Genomic DNA, 10,000 nt, shown 5'->3' with positions numbered 1-10,000 from the left:
GAAGCGAGTTTGTGTTTGTGCAATGTCTCCCGTGTGTTTTGTTCAAGTTGATGGAGTCATGAACGGAAAGCACCGAACAAACATGGCTCCGTCGTATTCGACTTCAGTTGTAAGGAAGAATTCAAGAGAGAGGCGGGAAAAGGAAAAAACAACAAAACAACAAAAACAAACTTTGGCAACACCCGCCAGGAAATGAAGGCAGAGGAAATGTGGAAACAAGCTGACAGGAAGACCTGTTGAAAGATCACTAGCCATGTGCACACATATACGCAGACGTGTCCGCACATCCGTCAGACGTCTTTGCATGGGTGCTCCCACAAACGCACATATTTAGACATTACACACGCGCGCGCGCGCACACACACACACACATACATTAGCATGCGAACGCACAGTCACATACACACTCGCGCGCTCGAAAACATACACACTCTTTCAAACACAGCATATTCCACTCCCACACCCCACCTGCCCGCATGTCTCCCGTTTGTCCCTCACTGTACACCATCTTGGCAAAACCTATTCGCGGCGATGACGGGTAACGCATGCACGGACATGCTAGCAATCTCACGGCAGACTTCATCCTCCTTCCCCCATCTGCTCCGACACAGTTTGCCAGACATCAAAGCACACGGCACGAACACTAGTCTAGCGGTCTGGCCCCACGCCTGTCATGTTTCACGCACTTTCACCACATCAGTGCCTCTGCTCGCCGACAACTCAGTGGCTAACCAGTTATGCGAAGAAACACGAAGAAATAAAACAACGACACCCATTTTCAAGTTTTTCGAGGAATCACACAGACACACACAGACACAGACACACACACACACAGGCCCGCGCGGACACACATATGACTACTGCGCAGGGAATTAAAAAGAATAACAACCCCCCAACCCCCCCCCCCCCCCCTCAGCCCCCCCCCCCGCCCCCCCAAAAAACAAAAAACAAAACAAAAACAAAAAACAAACAAAAAAACAAAACAAAAAACAACAACAAACAAAAACAAAACAAAACAAAAAACAAACAAACAACAAACAACCCCCCCTCATAAAAACAACAAAAAACAAAAAAACAAAACAAAACAAAACAACAACAACAAAAACCAACAACAACCAAACAAAGAATCAAACAAAACAAACAACAACAACCCTGCATGTTCGTAAAAACTATGAACATTACTGGGCAATATCGGAGTATGGCTGCCTACAGGGCAGGGTAAAAACGGTCATACATGTAAAAAGCCACTCGTGTACACAAGAGTGAACGCCGGTGGGATTTGCAGCCCACGGACGAAGAAAAAGAAAAAGAAGAATGGGCAATGCAGTCAGGAACGGAACAAACGGAAAAGAAGTAGGAGAAATGCTGTGGAATGACCAATATGTGGCGACAATCATATTCCGACTACGCACGGGGCACTGCCGCCTGCGAGACCACATGTACCGAACACACTCCTGACTGCCCGTGTAAGACAGGCCCACAAACCCCGGAGCACATCCTGCAGTCCTGCCACCTGTATCAAGATTCAAGGACGCAGCAGTGGCCCTATGGAGCCACACTGGCAGAAAAGCTCTGGGGCACCAAAGAAGATCTCATTAAGACCACCACCTTCATCTCCAGCATAGGACTGCAAGACCATGATCACGGGGAACGCAGAAGAAGAAGAAGAAGACCAATATGAAATCCCACGACACCTCAAGGAATCGAATGCACGACCTTGTATCGGTGAGTCTGATACACCCCTGAATATGCTCTTGGCCTTCTGTCACTTGGCTGATTTTAATACGATTCTCTCTGGTGTTGTCTCGGTTTACTGGGCTGGATTCCACCACAAAAAGAGAGTAGAATCAGGGAGTTTCCACCACATGCAGATCAATAACATGAAAGTTAGCAAATGATGCCCACCAGGTGTCTTTGCAACAACAAAAAAACTGGACTGAGCGGAACTTGTTTTGTTTTGTCAAAAATATTGTCCCTCCTCCTAAAAACAACAACAAAGAACAACAAATAAAGAGGCAAAAAAAAAAAAAAAAAAAAAGGAAAGAAAATAAAAGGTATATTTATCATATGTGTGCGACACGAGTTATAGAGTCCATGAGAAGGAGAGAGAGAAAGGGGCGGAACCAATGACAACATAATTGTGACCCGCAAGACAGCTCACGCTGCTCATTTTCTCAATGAACGTGGTCGATTGAAGTCTTATACATTATGGGAATCGTCATTGATAAATGATTTATCAAACAAGAAATAGGGGTATGTTTCCTGACTCAACCAGCTGCAAGAAAAGTAATGTCACTACTTGTTTTAATTGGATAAACAACAAGAACTCTCAAGGTTGATAGCTGGTGAGGCTTGCTAAAGTTGTGATTGAGTTGATATATTCAGAGCATGTTTACACAAGTTGGTGATTGTTGACTCAAAATAAAATCAAAATTGGGTATATAAATTTTCATTTTTCGTTACAATTTTGACAGATAAAAGAAATCAAGATAAAAACAACAACTACAGGGTTTCGGGGGCTGAATTACCAAAGCAGACTGCACTGAGGAGATACGTTTTATCCATACGCATTATCTGATACGTCCCCAGAACTACATGAATAGACAAGGCTCAAAAGGGTGTGGCACAAGGAGGCCTTGGTGGTTTGACCATGTTTGTCACAGGGACAAGGGAAAAACACCCCCCAACGAATTCAGTCTATTACGTGCTATATCCTCTGGCCAAAGACCCGCCAGCCCAAGTCAGCCTCTCTTCAAAGATGTGCAAATGTTACAGGAAGGAACTCACACTGGTCTTGCCGAAGGGAGGGATAGCAGGACGAAGATAGCAGAAAGTGTTTGATGAGGTTGGGTGATGGTACAGGTAATCACACACACATACACACACACGCGTGCGCACGCACATATATACACACACACGCTCGCACACACATATACACACATGCACACCAACCAATCAACCAACCCAGACGCATATCAGGGAAAAAAGAAAAAAAAGGAATACTTCTAACATCACTCTTCGTGAAAATGTTAAAAATCGAACAACAACAAGAACAACACACACACACACACACACACACACACACACACACACGCACACACACACACACACAGGGCGGTGGGGGGTGGGGGAGGAACAAACCAAACAAACAACTATGAACAACCCCACATGCACATTACGGGAGAGAGGGATTCTTTGTGCCGTGTTGTTTGAAGAAGGGTAATGATCAGTAAATACGGATCCCACGTGGATGAAAGGCGATGGAATTGCACTCGGACATGAACTCTTAGGGAGGTGGTTGCTTGGGGCAGAGCCATGGAAAGGCTGTGTAAAGTGCGAAAGGTCTACGGGCGAGAAAGCAACACGGGTTCTCCCCCTCTCTCTCTCTCTCTCTCTCTCTCTCTCTCTCTCACACACACACACACACACACACACACACACACACACACACACACACACACACACACACACACACACAGATCCTGATATAAATGTGATTGATGAGTCGCCCCTGAGATGGACCCCCCGTCCACCCTCACCCCTAACCCCCCCAAAAGAGTACCCAATCCAATGTGTATTACGCATCCAGCACTCCTGCATACAACTAATAAACGTGCCGTACTAAAGCCCTTTTGATTATACATTAAGGAAAAAAAAAATCCCAACAATTTTACAGAAGAAAACTACACAAACAAGGGTTTTGAAAAAACAGTGGTGTGCTGTGGTGATCCCACCATAATTCACCGGCCATCTTTCGTTATGAGCAGAGCAGTCTGTGTGTCGTAAAATGAACCCAAATTTGAGAAGAAGAAAAGAAAGGAGACCTAAATATTCAAAAGTCAGATTCTGCTACGGCGATAAAGTTTCATAACTAAAGTACGTAAAATATGTTTCTATTTGAACTGAATTGGTTAAAGATCCGTCAAGACTTCACTGACTGGAAATTTGATTTTCGACTCTTGTTTCGGACCCTTCTGTTCGGTTATTAGTTCGCCCAAACCGAAGTTTTATCAAAATAAATCAATATGAAAACAAAATGAAAATGAATTATGTGATACGAAAGGAGACGGAAAAAAGGGAAGAAAAAACAAAGACGAACCTAACCCGGCGAACCCCATCAAAGCCATTTCGATCGAAACCAAAGCGTACATGTCATATCACGTACAAATTATATTTTGTATCTCACTATGAACAGTTGATCGTTTAGTATTCATTCAGTTGCTTAGAGTCTCCATGTGACGGACGCAGTTAGTTAGTCGTTCATGATCTGGTCGGTAGCTTAGGATGCAGTTGGTCTTTTATGATCTGGTTTAGTCGCTGTTGTTGCTGTTAGTCTTTTAGAATTCAGTTAGTCTTTCAGGATCTAGTTTGTCTTTCAGGATCTAGTTAGTCCTTTAGGATCTTGTTCGTCTCTTTCCGTTAGCCTTTAGGATCAGTTAGTGTCTAAGGATGTGGTTCGTTTAGGATCTTTTAGTCTCTCAGCATACATTTTGTCTTTTAGGATCAAATCACTCTGTCAATCTAGTCAGTCTCTTATGACTGATGTTGTAAGTCCGGCTTTCAGGATGTAATTAGTTAAAGTGCTTTGATTTGTCTCGGCACAGCCGGGATTCAGCGCTGTATAAACAAATAATAATAATAATTATAATGATAATGATGATGATGATGATAATGATTATCATAAGTACTGTAGGCGTAGTAGTAGCAGTCGATATTGATGCAGTTAGTCTTCAAAATTTTTTTTTATTCCCCGAGGATGTAGTTAGTCATTCAGGGTCTAGTTTGCCTCTTAGTCAGTCACTTTGGATGTAGACAGTCTTTTAGGATCGAGTCAGAATCACAGGATGCACGGGCTAGTTAGTCTCTTTGTCTCACTCACCCACCGAGCCAAAAGCACCAGCCACACACGAAACGAGCCTCGCGCAGTTACAGCATGAAGAGTTGTCTCCCTTCCTCGTTCGCGCCTCACCACACAACTAACGCCGCCTCAGACTGTCCGCCAGTTTGCTCCCATTTCGGCATCAGTCCCTATTTCTCTCCCTCTCTGCCAATCTTTTCTAGCTGCTATGCGCGCGCACACACGCATTAACACCACACGCGTTCATGCACGCATGCATGTGTACACATTTTTACATGCACTGTTCGCTCGCGCGCACACAGACTTGAAGAGCGAGAGCATACTCACGTACTAGTACTGACGCCCGCCAAACCAGATGAAACTCGCGAAAACTCACACACAGCCACGGCGGGCACACACAAAAACACAGAAACACAGACACGCACACAGACACACAGACACAGACACACACACACACACACACACAGAGGTATGTACGAACGTAGGCTCCCCCCCCCCCAAATCCCCCACACCCTTAGCCCCCACTGAAACCCGTCCTCCCCTGACACTGTACTTCTCACACCCCTATTGGACCGAGCCACTCACACCAAGTGACTCAGTCCACATCACACCACCCCCACCAGCCACCTGCCATCTCTCCAACATTTCCTGTCAGGCAGTTGAACGCCCCGCCCTTACCCCCCCCACCCCTCACCCACTGCTAACCCCGACTTTCACCTACCCCCCCCCCCCCCCCCCCTGTCCCCTGCCCCCTCCCCCCCAAAAAAAACCCACCACCGCCAACAAAAAACAAAACAAAACTAAAACTAAAACAAAAACAAACAAACAAAAAATAAACACCCCCAGAACAATCTGAGGAGAGAAATCTTATACAGACAGCGTGACAGCAAACGTCCTGGCAGCGAGACTACATGAATGGTAGAAAAACATGCGCCGATCATCACCCGTGACTTTCAGTCTCACTTCAGTCGTAACTGACTGATGCTCCGTTTTTTTACCCTGTAGCGTGAAATGTGTAAATTGAGCAGTTATGGTGGGTGGAGACCAAAGTGCAAATACATAACAACAACAAAAAAGCAAACAAAAAACCCAGGCTGTTGGGGACTTGGGTATCGTTTGGTAAATTGACAGATAAACGAATGATTAAACAAAGCAAGCAGGTAAGTCAGTCAGTAAGACAATCAGTGAATGAATGAATGAATGAATGAATGCCAGTGTTGTGGTCGTGGGTTTATGACACGTGTAGCCTTCTTCTTCTTCATTCGTGGGCTGCAACTCCCACGTTCACTCGTATGTACACGAGTGGGCTTTTACGTGTATGACCGTTTTCACCCCGCCATGTAGGCAGCCATACTCCGTTTTCGGGGGTGTGCATGCTGTGTATGTTCTTGTTTCCATAACCCACCGAACGCTGACACGGATTACACTAGCACGTCTGCACATATGTTGACCTGGGAGATCGGAAATTTCTCCACCCTTTACCCACCAGGCGCCGTTACCGAGATTCGAGCCCGGGGCCCTCAGATTGAAAGTCCAACGCTTTAACCGATCGGCTAATGCGCCCGTCGTGTGGCCTTCTGTATTACCACAATGAGAAACTGAAACGAACAAACATGTAATCCTCATCTCACAAACGTTCGAGATAGAGAGCGAGATACTGATTGTAAACCAGATTGAATAGTTCCCGCATATACCGCTCCTTCATCGGAGTTCTAGTATTTGAGATAACAGAAATAGAAAGTTTAAATCCCACACGTATCAGGAATCCACTACACGTAAAAGAACCTGTCGAGTAAAATCTTTGGTTAAGTCTTGAAAAAAAAAATCGATCGGTTTGTGTAATAATTCTCCATACAAAGAAGTACGTAAAATAATGGCGGTGTACAACGGCGATTCCGTTTTCATTCAACAACGATCTCTGGTTTTGAGCATTAACGAACGAATAAACAAACAAATTAAATGTATCATTAAATAAGAACTAAACTAAACGCCTCTCCAGAACATGAATATTTTCTTTGCAGTGAACGCTCGCCGGTTTGTGTAAAAATGAACAGTGCAAATTGATCGCGTATGCTTACAGAACTTTTTTTTGTGTTGCGGCTGCTGTTTCTTTGTTGTCGTAACTGTCTTTATTTCTGTCCTCTTTTGATTTTTTTTCCCCACCTATTGTCCTCTCGACAAAACGTCATCACGCCACTTGTCCCACGTGACGCAAAGCTCACTGCTGGTTGGTGGGAAAGTTCTCACTGTTACTTGCCAACACCCTGTCGACTTGTCAGAATCAGGCCATTGCTGACTCTGCAACGGAAATGACGTCACGTCTCCAGCAAGAAGAGGAAGTGCTCCGGAAAGCACATGACCTAATGTTAGACATTTGCTTTCTACCCAGACCTTCAGACGGCGTTTTTGTCTTTTCTTTTTGGTCCCAGAGTGACAAACACACGTTGGTCTTATATTTACACACACACACACACACACACACACACACACACACACACACACACACACACATATATGTATATATATGTATATATATATATATATATACGCACTGACTGACTGAAACCATTTATTGTCAGATTAACTGTTTGTTGTACTGACATTTTCGCAACCATTTGAATAAAATATTAACTGAGCAACACAAGGAAATTCTGATTTGAGGAAGGTATGATTTAAAAAAAACAACAACAAAACACAAAAAAACAACAACAATCCCCCCCCCAAAAAAAACAACAACAAACAAACAAACATATTTAACAAATCAAGGTACCAAATTTCATTAATATCATTATCTCCAAAAAATGTTCTAACGCACCCACATACTCACATACGTTTCTCCCCCACCCTCTCTCTACATACATCCATGCATGCACACAAATGCCCATTATAATTCCCCTACCTCGTTCCCCTGCCCACTCACACACACACACACACACACACACACACACACACACACACACACACATACACACACACACACTCACACTGTCTCTCACTCTTTCTCATCAAATTAAGGTTTCGTAATGTAATCAAGACGACATATTACATGTTAGGGTCGAACAGTTCCACTAATTAGAATAATGGGAACTTTGCTCTACAAGTAAATCTGACGCTATCACCCAAAACGAAACACTACTTTGGATTAAATAAAACAGAGGGGAACCTCTGCAACAGAAAGGGGATGAAACAAATTAGAAAAACCGACCAATTGGATGGCTTTTAATTAGGTCAACTGCGGTTTTTGTCAGAGACCAACCATTTTCTTTGCTGGGGTGAAAAACGCTGGACATGACTAATGGAAGATTAAAGGATGTAATCATATAATGAAGGGGTTTGAAATGTAAATGTGTATCTGGACATTCGAGCAAAAAATTGTGGGATGTCAAGGGTCTTACCACAAATACATAGTGGTGACGGTTTCAAAAATCTGCATAACCATGCATTAGTTCTTAGCCTGTGTGTCAAGTTTCTTGTGGAAATTGATCCTGGGGGGTTAGTGCCTTTTCTTGCTGGAAGAGAGAGATCCCACCAGAGCTTTTTTTTGGAGTTTTCTAAGAACTGTTTCTGTCTGAAATTCCAGATATATGTTGAGAGAATAGTACAGGCTTCAGAAACAGAAATAGGAATATTGTGATTGATTGAATCTGAATTGTTCGATGCCGCTTCCTTGGCACAAAAATCGGCCATTTCGTTGCCACGAAGATTAGAATATACACGCACACACACACACACAAACACACACACACACACACACACACACACACACACACACACACACACACACACACACATATATATATATACATTAAATGTATGTCTCTAGTATCTCTCTCTCTCTCTCTCTTTGTGTGTGTGTGTGTGTGTGTGTGTGTGTGTGTGTGTGTGTGTGTGTGTGATACAAAAGAAGAATTTAACGATTGATCGATTTCTGGTCAGGGGAAGAATCCACGTGATTTCTCCTGCCATGGAGAATACGTTTAGAGGTCTTTAGCACAAAGGAAACATAATATGAGGAAAACCAAGTAAGAGAGAGAGAGAGAGGGAGGTGATTTGTGTGTATGATGTTGGTAAAAGTGGTTGAAGAAGACGTGAAAAGGAGGTATATTTTAAAGAGAATCACCCTGCTGTCGCAAATCTAGAAGTAATAACACCAGTTTGTGACAAAACGTTGAATGTTAACCGTACCATAAGGTGGCAGTGACATGACCATTAATTTTTGTCTTTTCGTGATGATACCCGGCTTTAGTGGGGGGTGGGGGGGTGGGGGGGTGGGGTTCTGACAGGAATCGTGCTGACAAAAATAGATCTTAGCCTTGGTGACGTTGATCCCAATTCACTCAATGAAAAAAACAACAAACTTCACTGAATGTGCAAGGGTTGAACTGAGCACAGGCAGCAGGGTTTAACAGGATAAGTTTAGAGTCCCCCTGTCGACAAGTCACTGCAGAACGGTTGGGAAAATGGAGGTCGCCAGATTGGACTGGCTGGATGGTGACAATGGTGGGTGGAGAGAAGCAGGGGGGAAGGGGGGCGGTGGGGTGGGGAGGGGAAGTCAAAAGGGGTGGAAAGCTTAAGTTTAAGAAAAAAACAAAACAACCTTCCACCGTACATTTCTTTCCTTTTCGGTCTGGTGTAATTGTTTTTGAATTTATGAGAGAGTCGGGAAGAAAAAGGTTGCGGTATACTGAGGAACCCAGGTCTTGCGTGCGCGCGTGCCCGTGTGTGTGTGTGTGTGTGTGTGTGTGTGTGTGTGTGTGTGTGTGTGTATGTGTGTGTGTGTGTGTGTGTGTGTGTGTGTGTGTGTGTGTGTGCGAATCCAAGCGTGGAAAGTCAGTCGCATGCAAACAGCTGGAATTGGTACACTGTTTTCGTTTCAGGTCAGGTTGGCAAACACTCCCTTTCTCCTCTCAGCCATGATTTACATAACTTTCTGTTCAGTGAGTCTATCTTTTTATGTCAGCATGATTAAACTGGCACAACTTTAAACTGGCATCGCGGGAGCAATTCAGCTGAATGAGAGGCAAAATGTACAATGTCCCCGGACACCGAAACGGGACAGATCAATATGAAAACTGCAACCCCAGCTCTTGGAACTGGAAGGGGGGTGTTGGGGGTCGGGGGGGGGGGGGGGGGGGGGAGGAA

General features: G+C 44.2%; 1 protein-coding gene across 12 annotated transcripts in view; it reads right to left on the bottom strand.

The window, feature by feature from the left end:
* Positions 1 to 5,123, bottom strand: part of LOC143292515 (SPARC-like) — a 17,493-nt gene extending 12,370 nt beyond the window's left edge. For 4 of the 12 annotated variants that reach the window (XM_076602866.1, XM_076602873.1, XM_076602875.1 and 1 more), the window contains exon 1: positions 4,880 to 5,121. The gene's annotated coding sequence lies outside the window, so the exon portion shown is untranslated. Of the gene's footprint in view, positions 1 to 4,879 lie in introns of all 12 variants that reach the window. The other 8 variants (XM_076602867.1, XM_076602870.1, XM_076602876.1 and 5 more) reach the window with 4 other exon arrangements.
* Positions 5,124 to 10,000: the final 4,877 nt, after the last annotated feature.

The sequence above is a fragment of the Babylonia areolata genome, chromosome 18, assembly GCF_041734735.1.
Source record: "Babylonia areolata isolate BAREFJ2019XMU chromosome 18, ASM4173473v1, whole genome shotgun sequence".
Taxonomy (NCBI): domain Eukaryota; kingdom Metazoa; phylum Mollusca; class Gastropoda; order Neogastropoda; family Buccinidae; genus Babylonia; species Babylonia areolata.
The sequence above is the reverse complement of the archived record's forward strand: the minus strand, read 5'-3'. Positions and strand labels throughout refer to the sequence as shown.